Source organism: Actinia tenebrosa, unplaced genomic scaffold, assembly GCF_029948245.1.
Source record: "Actinia tenebrosa isolate PJP-AT-01 unplaced genomic scaffold, QUT_ActTen_1.0 PGA_scaffold8__29_contigs__length_14323225, whole genome shotgun sequence".
Classification (NCBI taxonomy): domain Eukaryota; kingdom Metazoa; phylum Cnidaria; class Anthozoa; order Actiniaria; family Actiniidae; genus Actinia; species Actinia tenebrosa.
In genome coordinates this window covers 8,220,646-8,239,791 of record NW_028292585.1, presented here as the reverse complement: position 1 = coordinate 8,239,791, position 19,146 = coordinate 8,220,646, and the positions used below count along the sequence as shown (strand labels likewise).

Here is a 19,146-nt window from a genome sequence, read left to right as displayed (position 1 = left end):
AACCGCGGAAACCAGCTTTGGTCCGGACGGCAACATCCCCGAAGCCCCCGGCGCTGCATGGCTTAGTAGGGTTCAGGAACAAATGGACGAATCCATGGAAGAAACCCCGGACGACTTTGATAGGATCAAGGAAGAATTCCCAAACTGGGATCCAAACAAAGTCCAAGTAATGTTTGACGCGGATAACGAATGGGGCAGGGAAGTCGTAGTAGCAAGGTTAAATAGGTCTAATGCTCATCCATATGTCATCAGGGACATAAATGGTAAATACTACGCAGATAAAAATATTCCTCCAACCCTTAGAAAGGCATTAGGAGAACCCAACTTACCCGAAAGAATGAGAGAAAATAGTGAGAATATTGACGAAGCCGTCGAAAGAGTTAAGACCATAATGCAGCGGCAACAAAAAGGTCTTGAGGCGATAAGGGAAGTAGAAGAGCTAAAGCAAGCGATGGAGGAAAGGGAAGCAGATTACATGCGGCAAAACCGACTACTCCTTGATGCTCAAAAGAGAGAACTTGACGACAAGAATCAACGCATATTAGAACTTAGAGAACAAAGAGACATTTCTCTTCGCGATAGGAACCAAGCCCAAAAGGCCTTCGAGCTCGCCCTGCAAGACCTGGATATGAGCAAGGAAGAAGCTAAAAGCTTGCATATCACCATAACCGGCTCTTTGGAGGAACGGCGGCAGTTGGTTGCCGAAATCAACACTAAGGAAGAACAAATCCGGCAAAGAGATCAGGCCATCGAAGACCTGGAGGGGCAAATAGAGCGGCAGCGAGAAGTAGTTGCGGACCAGACTCGTCCCGAAGAGGAAAGGGAAGCAGCTCAAAGAAAACTAGAAACCCTTCGGGAAAGAGTCGCGGAATTACAGGCGCAAAAGAAAAACCTGGAAAGGGAGTTGGGGCTTACCACCAAGGAAAAGGTAAAAAGAGCCCTTTTGAAGTATGGTATTCCCCTTGCATTCGCGGTCGCTATTAGCACCGTAGTAGGAGTTATCCTATCCGCGCTTAAGGCTACAGGCGCGGGCGTAAAGAAATTAGGCAATGGACTAACGGACTTGGGAAAAAAGATGGCAGCCGGTCTTCCTGGGCTGCTGGGTTCGGTTGTTTCCTTGGCACTTAGGGCCAGCGGCGAACTGTTGAAGTTCGTGGGCAACAACATTTGGATCTTGGTTGTCGCTATTGGAGTGGTACTCCTGAAGAAGATGAAGGCTTAATCTTATCCTTGTGTATTACTGGTGGCTTATCGTCGTCGGGCGCCCGAGGCGTCCTCGACTGGGGATAAGTAAAGATAGTATTCGCACCGCCTTGATAATGCGGAACTAGCGGCAGCACGCTCATGGTGCTAATGGGCTTATGATTCCAAGTGGCATCCGTCGGGGAATCTCTTGACGGGGCGGCATTTATCCGAAGGTAGGCAACGTCGTTGGGGAGAACTTGTAACTTCGCATATTGGCAATTGGCTATCATGTGAAAAGTTACCGGCGTTAAGTCTTCTCCGCTTCTTGGAGGGGGCTCCGACGAGAAATGGGCTGGGTTCCTATTATTATCTTTTTTTCTGTAGGGTAGTAATGGATGGTCATTCTCATCAACGATCCTAAACCCGACATTACACGAATACCCCGTCGAAATGCTAATGGTACACATGATCAATCCCAGGCCCCCAACCTTCACCCACAGCCCGGTGTCATGCCAATGCTGTTCTAAGTAGTCCTTCTCCTCCAAAAAATGTAGAAACCAATCTTCCTTCGCGTGTGGGTTCATATATTTCAGGGAATAAATTCCCTTCTATAGACTCATTACCGTAAGAGTGCTAATGGTCTTGTGATTATAAACCGTATCTCTCTGATTTTCTATACTATTTATGCAAACGCTCCCGGTGTCATCTACGCGCATTTGCAGCTTTACCTTCCCATGGCAATCGGCGACCATGTGGAAAGTCCAAACCGATAGATTTTCGGCGCTGGCTGGGTTGGGCTCTACGGAGAAATGCGCAGGCTCCCTGTTGTTTGTCTTATTTCTCATAGGCTGCAGTACGCCATTCTCATCCAGGAGCCTAAAGCCGACGTTGGCATGGCTGCTCGTGCCAATGCAAATGCTGCATATTATCAACTTCTTTCCTGAGTAGTTCAAGTCTACAGACATTCCGGTGACATCAACCCAAGATGCCTGGGTGTATTTTTTCTCGCCTGTGTAAGTCGTATAAGCACAATCTACTCCAGCTACGTAGGGGTTGTTCATCGCCATATATAATAACTTAGACCAACGCCTGCGGTGGCTAAGCCGGCTTTTAGTAAGTTATGGTCATATTCCTCAGGTATGGTTGCGGGAATATGCTTTGATGGTTTCTTAACTACGGGTAGCTTCGTTTCGTGTGACTTTTTTGGCTTCTCTACGAAGTGAAGAATGCCCTTGGTCATGTCAGAGTTCACGTCATTTACCCCAAACATCATATCCTTAGTAGCTCGCTGCAGCTTGTTGTTATAACCCACGACGGAATTGGCGTTGATAACCAAATTACTTGGCATCAACCAACGACCAGGTGACAAAGCGTAATCCAGCCCGCACTTTGGATTGTTGCACCGCAAGTTGATACCTTTGAACTGACTTGGATATGTCATTTTCTATTATTGCGGACTCAAACAGGACAAGGAATTCCTGTTGCGTTTCCCGCGAAGCACCTTGGGATCCAACAATGGGGCTGCGGGTATTTACCTGCGCTCCCAGGGTGCAGTAGACGAATGCTTCAATGCTGCGGTTAATTCGAGCTAGGTTTCTTAAGCCTTTTCCTTTTAATAATACAAACGGATCCCAAGGACTGGGGTAAATTGTCTCAATCCTATTGATCAGCGTAACGTCATTCTTGCGACCACCCAAGTCGTAAAACTTTAGGACCCCGGGGTATTTTTGATGATACATGTCTGCCGGACGCACGCCGTCAACATGCCAAGCATAGATAATACCCAAGCCATGCGTGGCGCCTTCCCGATAACGAAAGTCTTTTTGCTGCGGCTTAAACTCATTCATTAGTCTTTCTAGGGCAGCGGAATCGTAGTGGTTATTCATTCTATTAAATGGCTTTTCCCCCGGTAATGGTACGCTAAGCTCCTTCAATATGCGCCGCATAGTAAAGGCAACGTGGAACCTTAGGAAGGCAATGTCAAACATATCCGTGGCAACCCCACAGCCCTTCGTAGCCGCCCAGACGGCAAAGTTTAACTGCTGCGGCCAGTACTTAAAGTTAGGCCCCTTTAACCATTCGTGGGCTTCTTTTCCTGAAGTGTGCTTAAGCTTAAAATCCTTAAAGATATCCCTTATTACTACGTCAAAGGTTTGCTTACCCACTGGAATCTTTAAATGCGTTACTATTTTATCAAAGTTGTTTATACCACCTTCAGCATCGTAAAATGGGTAATCCTGGTTGGTTATTAATAGATTCTTTGGAAAATTAGGTAGCCTTTCTTTATGCACGGGTTTTGGTTGTAAAATCTTAGGATGCTTGGCGGTCGCCTTTGGCTCCAAGTCCGCATTACTGTACATTCTTTCGCCGTTGAAGTAAATCCCATCGGGTCTACGCTCAAGCTTATTAGGGTCTGCATGCGGAAACATCTTCCTAAATGCTCTCCAATTCCAGTAATCTCGATTATCGTGATGTGGCTGGTCCTCAATATCATTCCCAAAAGCGTCGTACATACTATATATAATGGATGTTATACCATCAGCACCTAAGTTGTACCCAGATGTTCCCTATACTACACCTAACGAACTAAACGCCGAAAACTTTCGTCTGAATAAAGCGAACTTAATCTTGGCTTACTTGGAAGGACAAGCAAAACACTACGAAAAAGTCCGAAAAAAGTACGTCAGAGCCCGGAGTACGCTACATAAGATTGCGATAACCTCAGGATCCATGTCCGTGGCGTTAACAGGCACCGGCGTTGCTACTTCGCTTACTGGACCTGGAATAGTCGTTGGCGTTCCTTTGGCCGGCGTTGGGGCAGCCTGTGGTATTATCTCGGCTGTTGCTACGGGTATTATGAAACAGTTGTCAAGCAAAATATCCAAGCATGACACGACAATAGCTCTGTCAAGGGCTAAAGTAAATACGATCACTGACCTTGTCTCAAAGGCTTTGCGTGACAGAAAGATAGACGACGTAGAATTCTCGCTTATCTTAGCTGAAGAGGAAAAGTACGAGAAACTAAAGTCGGACATAAGGAATAAAAAAACAGTCGTAAAAGATCTTTCCGAGGAATCTCGCAAAAAGATCTACCAGGAGGCAAAAGAAGAGCTTCAAAGAAAGCTTGCTCAGTAAACATCTGCTTTGAAAAAAACAAAACAGGATTCTATTTACATATTGAACGCCGGCTGTCTGGTTCATATGCAAATTAATTTCACAAATCTATTTCACAAATGTGAAACGTTTTCACAAATGTGAAAGAAAATTGTGAAGGTTTTGATTGGCTAAAAACATGTGACGTAATCGTCCACTATTTTCTCGGAATCCATCCTAACAGGGGGTGGTTGGGGTCAATTTTGTAAAATATTTCGTAGATTACGTCAGGGTAATAAGGAATATCCTTATCCAGCCGACAAAACATCCACTCGGCTTTTGTCATATCAGAAACCTCAGGAATAGACTTACCGGTAATTTCAGACAAAAGATAGGGAATAGCTTTGTAATATTTCCCTAGTTTTAATTTTTTCAATGTCTTCCGTAGACTTTGTGGGGTTGGCTCTTCCAAGTGGTCTATGATTTTCTTCTTTACTTCGTTGTCTAAATATACCGGTCGATAACCTTGGATATGACTCATCCAGTCCCTGAAGTATTTTATTCTCTTGTATGGGGTCTTCTTACGACCTCCATTGGCGTAATATTGCTCTTTGGTAGCATTTGGTACGGCATTACGAATATTCTTACCACATTCGTAACACTGCGCTGACGTGTCGTCTTCTATTTGCATTTTCTTACCACAACAAATATACTTATTTGGCTTAGTAAGTACAAACTTGGGTTTCAAGCACTTTACACAGAAATCATAAGCAAACTCTTTACAATCTTCGCACTCCATATATAGACTAACATATTTTACATAAACTCGGGATGCGGGTAATCGCGGTACGAATCGAGGGGGGTACTTTAGACGGGTAATCCTCCGGTGGTCGTTGCGCTGGAACCCCCATCCCCTATACTACTATTGTAGTAACCCTGCTGTCTATCTTTGCAGCTATAAAATTGAGTCTTCAAAGACCACAACGTTTGGTCCCTTTATTTCCTATGCATGTAATAGGGAACCTGCTCATCACACTCGTTGCGCTTGTCTCTACGGCACCAACGGGAGCTAATCTCCTAGCCCGACTTTTTGGTAATCTGCTGCTTAACCATCGTAACAGTGGCAGAGATGTTTATTGTTTAGCACGAAGACATCCACACATCTTTTGGTACATGACCGGGGAAACACTAGAATCCTTTGATGCTATTGTACGAAGAATTGGTATAGAAGTTACCCGTCCGAGACACACACCTCGGGTGCCAACTACAGGTAGAAGAAGAGCTTGTAATCTTGACTTATAGAGGTGACAAAAAGTACCATTTTATGAGTACACAACTAATTGTTGACGCAGATGGTTTGGTAGTACTCTTTGTAGCTGGGTACGTTTGCTATATAGTAGCGTTGTCATGTTGTGCTTAAGTATTTCGATCTAGCTGCTATTTTACTGCATGTAAAAACAAATACAAACATAAGCAAAATTTAGTACTACACGTATTCATAGTAAACAAACGTCTTGCAGATTTCCGGGGCATATGAACGATGCGGAGTCATACAGACGGCTTCCTGCTATAGGCCATGGAAGAAGAAGGAATCTACCACGACGAGCAAGGCTGCTAGCTGATGGGGGATACGCTATCGCCCCACCTCTTATCACTCCAAGGCGTATTGCTTACAACAGACGACAACAGAATGCCAACAGAGCGCTAAGGTCGCTTCGTATCCGCGTAGAGCACGCCATTGGATTCCTGAAAATGTACTCAGCGACCTCGGATATTTTTTGACACATGAGCCCATTTCAACCCTTTGTAATAGCAACTTGTGGTGCTCTTGCTAATAGAAGGAAAAGAATTCTAAAAACACTGTAATGTTATATATGTTCTTTTTGATATACTTTTCGGAAAAGTAAAACAAACTGGCGTAACACATGTTTATATTAGTAAGAGCAGAAAAATTCCTAGCTTAATACTGTAAACAAATCTCAAGATATGTTGATACTACTGGCGCTTACTAGTCAGTTGTGACTGTTTTGGTGCGTTGAATACAACAGGTGTATGATAAAGTTTATAAGTATATGACGTTTGGGACATTAGTTCTTCGTAGTAAGAGGATTGACTATTAAGGACCATAGTAGTAAGACGAAGGAGTAACGTCAGTAAAAATAGTTACAAACTTTCTTTCTCAGTTGTTATTTACCTAATAATACATTGTACTAGCTGAGAAAACAGTAAGATAAGGAGTTTTGAAAATTCTATTGGTTAAATCTGGAATAAAATAATGATAGCTCTTTTTAATTTATGCTATTCCGGTCGGATTATAGAATGCGGAATATACTTTCCCTATGCCGCTAAATCGGAAATGTCTATTGGGACCGCTTGGCTATAAGACGCGAAAAGCGCCTTTCTCTCATGATGTATGATATTTTGCATGACAATACTCCATCTTATTTACAAGATCTTTTCTCAAAAAGTAAGGATTCAAATGCTTATAAATCTAAATTGAGAAATATCGAAGATAAATTAGAAATTCAAACCATTCCAAGGACTGAATTCCTTAAAAAAAGTTTCTCTTACAGAGGAGCTAAATTATGGGAATTCTATTCCTTCACATATCCGAACTTCATCCTCTAGGTTAGTTTTTAATAAGAATTTGTCTAATTGGCAGTCGGATAGTACCTAGTCACTTTATATTTATCATTTATACGCATTTTAATAGCTATATATATATAGTTCATATTATTTAATTCATTTTTAAATATATCACATATTATATGTAAATCTCTTTCTTATGAAGTACGACTTTCATGTAAAGAAGTGTATGACACTTATGAAACTATCGTCCTCAAATAAAGGTGCATTCATTCATTCTGTCTGTCTGTCTTTCTTTCTGTCTGTCTTGAACTCAGCCAGACTCCAGGGAATTGCGTATAAAAACCCGAAATACCCATGATCAGATTTACTATATTATACGTTGAACTTGCAATGCTAAGTTTTTGAAAGGTTTCTATACTCGACTTAAAATCTCAAGCGATCAATACGATCATATTAGACTTTCATTGACAAAGTTCTTCACAAGAATCCCAAATTTGAATTGCTATTCGAGTACGAAAGAGCGCTGAACTTTAAATACGGCACTTCCACAGACACCGAGCCGATAATAGGTAATCTGAAGGAAAAAGCGTTATTAGCCAATCAAATCGCGAATTGTGTATTCGGAAAAAGAGTCAATCCCATGCATATTTTCCCGTCAAAACCTTGATGTGCAGGGGAAAACAAAATGGCGGACAAGGAAATTGCAAGGAGAAACGTCATTTAGCCGAGGTTTTAAAATTTAAAATCTTTCCGCTTAGTGTCTTTCCAAAAGAATACGAAGCTTAATTTAACAATATTTATCCAAATTGGTCGCTATTTCGCGATTCGGGCGGGTATAGGAGAAATATATTGAAGTTATATATATATAGATATTTAGCATAAACCTACTAGCATACTATCACGAATCCTGCAATCTGACTGGCTAAAGTACTCACTATCTATCCTGTGATAGATAGCGAGTAGCGAAAAACAAACAAGTGCATAGTCAAGTTTCGTCGAAATCTCTGCTTGTTCTCTAAAAAACTTTAAAAATCGATTGTAGAAAAGGCAAGACTGCATCAAGGAAAGGAATTGATCTTTTGAACGGTACAGATAAGTAAAAACTGAAGAATTATGGCAATTCTAACACGAAAAAAGCGGCCGTCAGATTTCACTGAGATTTTCATGTGCAAACTTTACGACGGACAAACAACTGACTACGGAAATAATGATGGCATTTTAAAAGCATTCCCTCAAAGAACAGAAAAAATCCAAAAGACAACTTATTCACATGTATTCAAGAAGAATTTTAAACGATAAGAATAGACGAAACAGTAAAGAAAGTGCAAGTTAACTGACAAGAATCTTATATTAAGCAAATTGTAAACATGGCGCGGCTTTGAATGATCTGACAACAAAGTATTTGTAAATAAATTATTTCAGTTTATCACTCATTAATAAGAAAAATGATCCCAAGAACTGATAAAAAAAAGATAAAAAAAGATAAAAAACATTGGAAAGAGAGTTTTGAAAGTAATATAAATAATATAAATATAATAATAATAATAATAATAATAATAATAATAATAATAATATAACTATAAAAATAGAGCAAGTTTAAGCTTTTTAATACTTCGAGTCGAGTTCGCAAATATGAATGAAAACAGTGCTGCCGGTTGACCGTCGCATTGTACAGTAAAGTTTTCAGTCTCATTTTTTGTTTTCAATACTTTAATATTAGCAAGTAGGTTTATGCTAAAACAATTAGACTTCTCGCTCTCATTTTCTATGAGTCAAATTGTCGATTCGGCGCTACGGTAACCCAACCAGAACGTTGATTATTTTTGTATGATTTTATTTATTATTTTATATGAAATTTTCATTCTGGAAAAATTCTGGAACATTCTGGAAAAATGACAGGTAGAGAGACAAAAGAAAAGAACTGAATTGATTCTGACTGAGGAAGTCAGAGCTCAGCTTTCGCGTCAGTCTGGTATTGGCCTTTCCGAGTATATAGGAAGCACGCTGATCGCTGTATCGTATCATGTGACTTCGTTTAAGGGATGCCATTCGTCTTTTTCGTTTCACAGGTTTTACTTTTTGCTTCGAGTGACATTTACCGTTGTTTCAAGTTTTTCAAGCGAGTGTGATAACCCTTCCGCTATATTGAAAATAATGGCGTCAATCATGTGACTGTTTTGAGCGACGCAATTCGTAGTTTTCGTTTCACAGGTTTTACTTTGTTAATTGAGTGACATTTACTTTGGGTTTCGGTCTATTTTTCAAGCGAGTTTGATAACCCTTCCGCCATATTGAAAATAATGGCGTCCCCTTAAACAGCGCCATGATTCAACGCGCATCCTACTCGTCACCAGATTTCGCGCAACCTCGGAAATGCCAATAGTTTTTTTTTTTTTTTTCAATAGTTAGTTATGCACACCGAAAAAAAAACAGTGATGTCTCTGTGGTAGTTTCTATATTCAGAATGGTTACCATGCAGGGCCTAAAAAATCATCGAATTATTTTTTTAACCCACGTCATATCTGATAACTTCCAGCAGACAGTTTTTCTTTACTTTCTCCTTGTAAAACGCCCCTTTGCCTGATCGTTTTAAGCGTCGGTTGCTAATTTTTCCGGTGGTGACACATCAAAGGAGTGCTGCGCTGCTTCAAATTCATAAATGAGTGATCAAAAATTAAACGAGATGACTAAAATAGATGTGCAGTAGTTAGGTTTTTCGAATTTAATACTTGAATTGTTATGAGCAAACCGTGGAGACCTGGGAAACATGGTATGAGATTCTTATGCCCTCTACCTCTTACCTTGGTGATCTTGGGTTTTATCGCTGCACATGATCATCATATGTGAGTTGAATTCCATCTTTCTCTAGTTTTTCTTTTGGATCTTCCGAAAATAATTTCACTTCTGAATTCAAATTTTAAATGGCAATTCTATTCAGCGTGAATCACTGCGTTATCGATATAAAATAAATTACCTACTTTTTTCCCCTTAAATATCCCAGTTTACTGATTACTGCATAAGCTAGAAACTTGCCGAACGAATTCTAATAATTGAGACTAGCACTTAATAAAAAACAATATAAAGATAAAGAAGACTGAATAATTAATTCCACGCTCATTTGATCTACTAATGACATCACTTATAATAGGATATCATTAATGCTATACTTAGTTGCGAAGCGTCTGCGTCATAATCATTTGATAATTAGTTTTCTATAATTCATAAATATGCAATAGGTAATCTTAGCTTGCTCCCTTATTTCCCACGTCTGATATTTCTAGAAACGTCTTTAATATCAACCCATTCTGCCAAACTAAGTTTCTATTTCCGTTAATTTTTTTCGGGTTTTACTTAAATTGCTTTATCTTACCGATATTCATTGAGCTATAGCTTAAAAGAACAATTATAATAAATATTTAATGAAATGTTTACTAAGACGTTGAACAAACACCGGGGTTTTTTTTTTTTTTTTTTTGTTTTTTTTCTTTCTAACAACGAATGCGTGCATCAGTTGGTGCTGTTAGCTTTGTCTTCATTACCTAGCACTTTCAGTTTTTTGGTAATATCCATACAACGATCACTTCTGAATATCGAGCAGAGGAGAAATACATTTTGTAAAACACTTCATGTATACTTTTTCCTTCATTTTTAATTAGAGCTTATTCACATGAATTAACCACGACTAAAAGTGGTTCATCTACCCTCAACCCCTTGATGTATCTTAGTTACAACATGATTAATTTTTTTCAGAAATAAAGAAAATCGCCTTCTGCGCATTTGCGGTAATTTCTTTGATGTACCGCAATAAACGAGCCTTCTTAAGATCTATCTTTTGCCTATGTTTCCACACTTTTTTAATTATGTTGTTTTCATCTTTAGTTCATGGTATATTAGTGCAAAATTAAAGGGTTAACGCTTTTTTTTTTTTTTTTTTTTTTTTTTTTTTTGGAAGAGACACGCTAGCGCAAAATCGTTGAAGAATATTCTATGTGATGTCTCTGTACTGATAAAAACACTCTTGAAGCTGTAGAACACTCGAGAAGCTGGGCACACTGTAGAACCCTCGAGAAGCTGGAGACACTGGGCAACTCCTCGTGTTCCTAAGTTTTCTTTCTTTCTTTCTTTCTTTCTTTCTTTCTCTCTTTCTCTCTTTCTTTCTTTCTCTCTTTCTCTCTTTCTTTCTTTCTCTCTCTCTCTCTCTCTCTTTCTTCCTTTCTTTCTTTCTTTCTTTCTTTCTTTCTTTCTTTCTTGATTCAAATCGTAAAGTACATTATGGGACAAACTTGACGAAGTAACTACCTACAGCCCTTCATGCCCATTTTCCTTACTTCATGCACCAAGCATCCACTGCAATTCTATACCAATTCAAGCAAACGATCCTGAGGTCTTTAAATACTTTAAATTTGTATAAACGTAACACAATCAAATCAATTGCCTGTCTTCTATTACAGTATAAATGTCTTATCTTTCCTTCCTTTTGATCTATTGAATTGGAATCGTCGGTCCCTAAGATAATGATTGTATAGAAGTATACTACAGAATATAGCCAATATTCTCTTAGATTTCAAGATACTGCGGCTATCCTGGTGGCTATGATCATTATCAGTGAGTTAGTATAATCTTCATTAAAGGTTTAGTACACCGTACGCGTTAATTCTCCCACCATAGTTAAGCTTATTTTGGGCGCGAAAATATATTGATAAATTACAGTGGATAATTTTGCCCGCCTGTACCGCGGTTTCTCCTCTTAGACCTAAATTGAGCCATGCTATCGGAAATGAGTCGATTGAACATCCGTAAAAAACATCAACCTTTTTGCCTCGCAGAAATAGTTACGGATATTATGTTCGTCTGACTAAACACATCTCATATATAACTGGCCTAAATTTATACAGACCTTGTACGTAATATAGAGGGATTTTGGGTTAAGAACGCAATCATGTTTTCCTAAATCCACCGCTTGAGGTGGGCTTAAGATGAATCTGTTTTCATGTTTTTGTTATTTATTAACGCGCTGTTTGAGATGTTTTAGTGCAAGCATCCCTATCCTGAGGTCATTGTTATGTGCACTTTAAAATTTCTATTGCACAACAATCAAATTGTTCAAAGCCTCACGTATAGAAGCAAATCTAGCAATATAGCTGAGACTGTCTCGTCTACCACCAGGCAGGAAAAGTCCCTTTTCTTAAACATTCTATAAAACCCTACTTTCTATAAGTACCTCGAACTAGTAACTGAGCGTTGACATAATGATAACTGGCGGCCATCGATTGAAGTGCTACACAATAAAGAGATGTATATCAAAGGAAACAGACTTGGTGAGCCTTGATGCAAACCCCTAGAGGCGAGGACACCAAGCATCATCATTATACGATCTCTTATAATGGAATCTAAGCATTGGTCCTTCAAAAGGCTTTACTATAAGCATCAGTTTCTCTAGATTTCTAACCCTTATTTCTCAGACATCTGCCGTTTTATAGAAATTCGTAAATGAAAAAAAAAAAAAACCTGAAAAATCACTGAACACAAACAAAGGTATCGACACTACAGAAGATAGATGTCGAAGTGGTAGCTGTTTTACCAGCAGGCAATCAGCTATACAAACTCTTGCTTTCAATAACAGGAAAATATGCTGGTATTCATAGCTTGCATAAATCAAGTAATTATTAGCACGCACATTTTTTTTTTCTGTTTTCATGTAGTCAGGCTGCTTCCGTGTGCTTTATGGCAAGAAAAGACATCAGAGTAGTACTTTCCTTTCCTTTTCTTTCCTTTCTACTTGATATTTAATATTTCATTCAAATTTGTATCCTAACTTCGTAGACCCAAAGTAGGTGATTTTGAATTTGTAACAGTAATAGTAATTGAATTTTTGCTCTTTTCATTATTTATCATTATATATTGAAGTTATTCAAAAATAAAATAAATCAAAACTAAAAGGTAAAACGCACAGTAACTTAGTTTAACTTATTTCCTTATTTTTTTAGAATTAAAGTAGTTATTGTTCATACCCGTCGATTCATGAAACGAAGAGTTAGATCTTGCTGCCATTTTTTAAAGCTTACAATCTATCTATCCACCATAATATTACAGAGAACGTCGACAGAAGCCAGAGAAAAGCCTTCGAGGCACAGAAACTTTACTTTCTGAGGACTGAGTCGATAATTATTTATGGACTAAAGAAGAAAGAAATCCAATAGTTACTTGAAAAAATATATAAGACGCTGAGAAAAATAATATTCAAAAAAAATATTGTTCATTAATGTACTTTTAAACTAAAAAATGCAAAAAGGATTATTATAACATAACATACTTACGTAAATTCAGTTCTTCCACTCGCGTCGAACGGTCCTCTAACAACGCAATCTCGTCTCCTCAATGAAAAATCTATCACAATTGAAGAATATTTATACGCCGTATGTTTGGACAAAATAGACAAACGCTGTAGAGAGCTTTTCTTTTCCGACAGATTGTACAGGGTTGAACAAACAGTGAAAACGGTGAATGTCTTGGGACGAAGACAGCTGCCTTGAATGGATTGCTTTTCTTTAAATCACCAACGAGTCTGAATACAATGAAAGAAGTGTTATTAATGGCAAAAATGTCACAGTTATCTCAGGGTTTCAATTTCAATTCTATAGTCAGTTTTTTTATTATTGAAAAAGAAGTCTACACGAATTTAATAAACCAATTGACGTAATAGATTTACTAGGAGATGATAAGAATACATGGTAGTTTGGTAGCTCTATTAAATTTAATTGCTATAGAGCGAAAAATGAACCTTTATTCTACGAAAAGAATAAAGATCGTTACCGAGAACGACATCACGTACGACATTGGAATTACAATCAAACAGCCAAAATCAATGAAATATTATTTTTTATAAAGTTTGTAAAGTTTTTCTCGAGATGCTTATCGTGTACCCAAATTTTAAATCCTTTAAGGATTCCCACTCTTTCAGTCTTGAAGGCCATTACGATTTTTCTCTTTAAATATTAATCAGCCGTGTAAAAAAATAGTACAGTTTTTCAGTGCTAAAACTCCCTATACCAACTTGGTGAACGGATGGTAATGATTAAGTGTAGTAATTACTATAACTGCGGAATAGAAACCTCTTGCAAAAATAATTGAATCTAGAGAATAAAATCATACTTTATGAATCTGTATTTAGCAAAAACAAGCTCTCTTACCTTTCAACATAAAATGAAAGAACGCGGTGCTTTTGACTCAATACGACTCAGGGAATCGCGGACCTATCTTTTTGCGAGTTTCTGAACGCGTGCATAAATTGAACTACATCTAAATTACATGATTACAAATACGAAATGACGTACAGTTATTATTTATAATTAATGCTGCTTTTAATCCGCTTCAGATAAAGCCTAAGCTTTAATTTAGTCCAAAGCTGTCAAGTCAAGGAAAAAGGTTGATAATCATATAATGGATTTAAAAATCTTCACTGAACATTCAATGAGGTCTATTGAGCCTTTAAAATATATACGTATATTTCTTGAATAAAATGCGAGGCGAACCAGCAATTTTCAGCTGCCCATACAACTTCAAATTGGAAAAAAAAAAACGTTTCAAATACGGTCTTCCTCAATTGGAAAAATTTAATAATTTCAAAAGTGCAAATATGAAAAATGACTATAATTACGCTAAGAGAATATATAGGTGAAAAACGGAGACGCAAAAAGTTATATAAATGTAAGTATGAAAACGAAGGAATTCTAAAAACTACCTTGATTTAATTAAATAGTCCTCCATTCAGTCCGTTTATAAAAGGCTGAACCCATAAGGTCTATCTAATAAGCATCTCTCGTATAAGAAGTTCATGTTGTCAGTCCCATGAGAGTCCCGAATGGATTCAATATTTATGTCAACTTTCCTTGGCTTTTAAATGGGATTCTCAAGTATATAACGCAATACGGTTCTGTTTATAAATTAATTCAAAGTTGGGAGGCTATATGTGCAATTTTCGATTTATGTACACGCACAGAAAAAAGCGTGAATCCGCTGAATTACCTTTTTATTAGGGAACCGTATACATATTTATACACCTTTTGATCTTTAAGAGGATAAGACCATAAAATCCGAAGTAGAGAAATTATTATTTTCACGATTTTTTTTAGTTTTCGAGTTATGAATAATTTTGTGTGAAGCTTGGTCTCATCCCTGATTTTTCTTTCGAAAAGTTGGAGGAAGAATTAAAGAGATGGAAAAACGAGAGCGAGAAGCAGAAGACGACAACTGTATTATAAATAAATTTGCATTTTGATGTTCTAGGCTGTAGAAAATGAATTGTTATCTGTTTCTGTTATCTGGCATTAAATTTAATCTGATTCTCTTTCTTTTACAGTTGGTAATCTTTTTATATTTCAAACTTGCGAAATATTAATATCAATTATTTCATCCTTGAGTACTACTCCTACTTGATTAATTGCGTCGCTTTGCTTGCAATACATCTTTATCGTTTTCTAAAATTTCACTTTAAATTTTAGCTTTTGTCACTAAAAGTACTAGTGGTCATGATCACGTCTAACGATAATGCCTCGAGGCTGCATTTCCTGCTTTGAATCATAAATAATTAGGAATGGATCGATGCACGTACGCGATGAGGGGTTATCTTATCGGTACATCATAATAAGGAAGTAATAATGATTTTGTTTTTGATTCCTTGTAAAGAAAATTGCTACAAGAGTATATTTATAGCATCATATTTTAATTATCAGTACATGTTAAACACCCATTCACACTACGGAACAATACGAGTTGATTAAAATGCCACGGGTTTTGGTTGAATAGCTGATTATTATAACGCACAACCGAGAGTGAGCAAAGAGAACTCCAAACTAGAGTATTAAGTCCTTAAAGTGCAAATAAACCCTTCGACAATCTTTTCAGTACTGCTTCTGCATAAATTAAATAGTTGATTGGTAAAATATTTCTTGATTTGGGTGATGCGTCTCTAAGTTATGAAGGTTTCTTCTTCCAATATGTTAATGATGATGACGTCAGGTAAGGTATTTGAGTGTTTTTGTTGTAACTAGCAATACTAAATGCTGGCCATTTTGAAAATACAAATTTAAAATAGCTTTCATGTAAACCATGAGTAAAATAATTATGCTTTTTAGATACTGTTTCTATGAACCAGCTCAATCTTGTACAGTCAATTCAAAAAACGTTGTCGTCGACCGGCTCAAGCCTACGCGACTGGACCGAAAGGAATATGGGTAAAAATCACTAAAGCGGTCAAATATTCGTTCTGAATTAATTGTTCCCGCTAGTAATAAGATAATAATGGCCAGAAACAATCCATCAAATGCATGTCTTTGGGTTTAGGGAAAGGAAAACAAAGTAGTTATGATTCAGTTCACAATTTCGAAAATATGAAGGCATTAAAAAAAAGTCTCCGACACTTTCCGCTCGCCTACGAGGGTTCGTGCTGTAAACCAGGCATAATTAGTCAGATAAAATTATGGAGTCAACTCGGCTTCAATGATTGCTACCCAGAGTTCCTTTCGGTCCAGTCGCGTAGGCTTGAGATGGTCGACGACAACATTTTTTGAATTGACTGTATATTTAACTAAGCCTTAATAGACGTCACATCATTAGCATATTTGAAGCATAAACTTCATAACTTAGAGACGCATCACTTAAATCAAGAAATATTTTACCATTCAACTATTTACTTCGTGTAGAATCAGTACTGAAAGTATTGTCGAAGAGTTCATTTGCACTTAAAGGACTTAGTTATATGTACATGTAAACGTAAAGTGAGTGCAAGTGTTTCATGCTGTACTTTTCTCGATTGCTAGCGGTTGTTGTCTTCCATACAAACTGTCCTTGGAATCTCCTTACCATATCTCCATCACCATCCCTGGTCTCCTCTTTGACCAGCCTAACCAGTTTATCAATCAAGATTTTATAGTCTGAGAAATTTGTATTTTCTACCAAATGCAGCCCAGTTTAATACAACCACACCATCTTTGTCCGTTTCTGGGTGATAAAGGACTTGTCGATTTCATTGATGACGTTGTCGACCTGGAAGTCAAGATCGTCTTTTTTCCTTCTTGGCAATTGTGAGGTCCTTTTTAACGAATCGTTGAAGAGTCAGATTGTAGTTTTCCATTTGGTAAACCCAGTTGTAGCTGTAGCCTCACCTTTTGAAGATATTGGTACAAATAAGCTTCGTTTTGATCGTTTTGTAAAAGCTTGCTGCAACAGAGTCGCCGTATATCCACAAAAGACCAGTTTGGTTTGTATGGTATTTCCGGTCCGCGCCACCTTTTTAAAAAAAGCATACACACTATGCTATGTAAAGTCATTGTCGAGTTCAAAACATATAAGATAAAACCTTTCTTTACAAAGCTATACATTTTGGTCTAGTTTTGGTACAGAATACCAGACGTCTCGTCCCCTCGCAACAACCGCAGACCATCAAGAAACGTAGGTTAAGACAAACAAAATTCAATGTTTGGGAGTGGCTTGTCATCCAGTTCTCCACTGGGTTCGACCTTAATTGCTTTCAATTTATTTCGTTCTCTATCTCATGAAGAGTCTATCAAAGTATTACCTGTCAAGCATGGAGTCCAACTGTTGTTAACCCATCGTCCTAAGCCATTCCAAAGCTCATTACAAGGACTACATAAAGCTTTATAAGCTGTGCTCTCAACCAGTGATACTTTGTTATCGATATTTCCTTATTAAAGAAAAAAATACTATTCCTTAATGGGAAAAGAAAGCCTTTGATATATAAATATTCATCTCAAGCTATCAGGCTACGGATTTATCTAGTTCACTAAGATATGATGTGCTAGTTTGCTGAGGATATTTGATGTTTTGATAAAGGTAAGATGACGGATCCAGGATCGATGATTTCTAAGGAATGGATGTATTGACCTAGAAAGACATCATATATGCGGCTTTTATTTATAGATTTTTCATTACCATTCCATCTCTATACCTACTTTTGATCTTAAGTTAACCAGGAAAATTTAAAAAAAAAATCATTCAGCTTTTTACCTCGACTCTTTATTTGTCGCTTGATCGTTACTTCCACAGGACTCCCGTCCCACAAGGGCTGTAATAGATATGGTTTGTCTTTACCCAAAATACCTTGCGGTTGGTCTTTTCCTTGGGAGTTTCCTATAAAACGAGCATCAAAACGAATGCTTTAAACTAGTGAATGAATAAACTTGTTAATCTCAACCAATCAGAGACGCTTCTTTACCTCGTTTGAACCAATCAGATGGCGGATTCCTTAAACCATCGCACGCAACATCAACCAACATCACTTGCACCCAATATTTCCCAGGCTCCATTGCAAGAAACAAAATCTCATATGTTCCATTAGTATGGTCAATAACGACCGGTGCAATGGCAGAGGGATCCGTCATGTGTACTCGCCAAGCGTCGCCTCCAAAATATTTCAATTTGCCTTCTGGCGCGTAACAGTCTGTATCGAAATATAGCTGAATTGACCTGCGTTATTAACATTCCATAGTGTTATATAACTTCTATCTGGGTCCGTTGCCACGGCATTTTCTGATGGAATCATCTCAACCCACTTTAAGTTACTCTTACAGGGTTTTAAAAGTCGTTCCCAGTCTCTTTGGTATCTTTTCATTCGGCACCAGTCTTTCTCGAACCTTGAGCTTTTAAGTCCGTTCGTCTTACTTAATTCAAATACATTTGGAATTTTTTCGGTTGTGTTGATTTTGTAATAAATCATGATCCATACAAATAAAGTTAAACCCCAAAAACATTCACACTTTTCTGTACACGAAGATCGGCGCATGTCTTGGTCAACCTTACCGCTTACCTTTACGGTGCTGACTACGAAAGCGTACATCTGTTAACATTCATCTTTTATCCAGGCACTGTTGGATAGAAATTCACCAATAAAGGAAAACGAAATATAGTGTATATAATATTTGTGGAGGGTTGGAGATAAACACCACTGGAATATCCATTAATGCTTGAACCATACACTAATCGTTTTAATAATTGTCCGAGGAGGAATTATATCTGTGAACTGACTAGACATAAAGCCTTGTGAAATCTGTGTTCTCTGAGATTGATTTCGGACTGTAGTTGAACCCTTGACGAAACCCTTAAATTTGCTTATTTCTTTCTTATTTACAATGGAGCAATCGTCTGACTTTCTAGTCTGGTCTACTCAGGTCCAGGCCTCTAAAAGCAGTTTTGAGCCGCTTCAAAAGCGAATCGATACCACATGCTATATTATTATCGTTTACTAACTAGTCTTCCCCGCCA

General features: G+C 37.8%; 1 protein-coding gene across 3 annotated transcripts in view; it reads right to left on the bottom strand.

The window, feature by feature from the left end:
- LOC116300661 (dopamine receptor D1-like) overlaps positions 1-14,784 on the bottom strand; it is a 54,018-nt gene extending 39,234 nt beyond the window's left edge. Inside the window, exons 1-3 of one of the 3 annotated variants that reach the window (XR_004197644.2) lie at positions 14,609-14,784; positions 13,185-13,432; positions 10,502-13,043 (exon numbers count right to left, since the gene is read on the bottom strand). The gene's annotated coding sequence lies outside the window, so the exon portion shown is untranslated. Of the gene's footprint in view, positions 1-10,501; positions 13,044-13,184; positions 13,433-14,057; positions 14,140-14,608 lie in introns of those variants that run through there. The other 2 variants (XM_089024323.1, XM_089024324.1) reach the window with 2 other exon arrangements.
- Between the last annotated feature and the right edge of the window lie 4,362 nt (positions 14,785-19,146).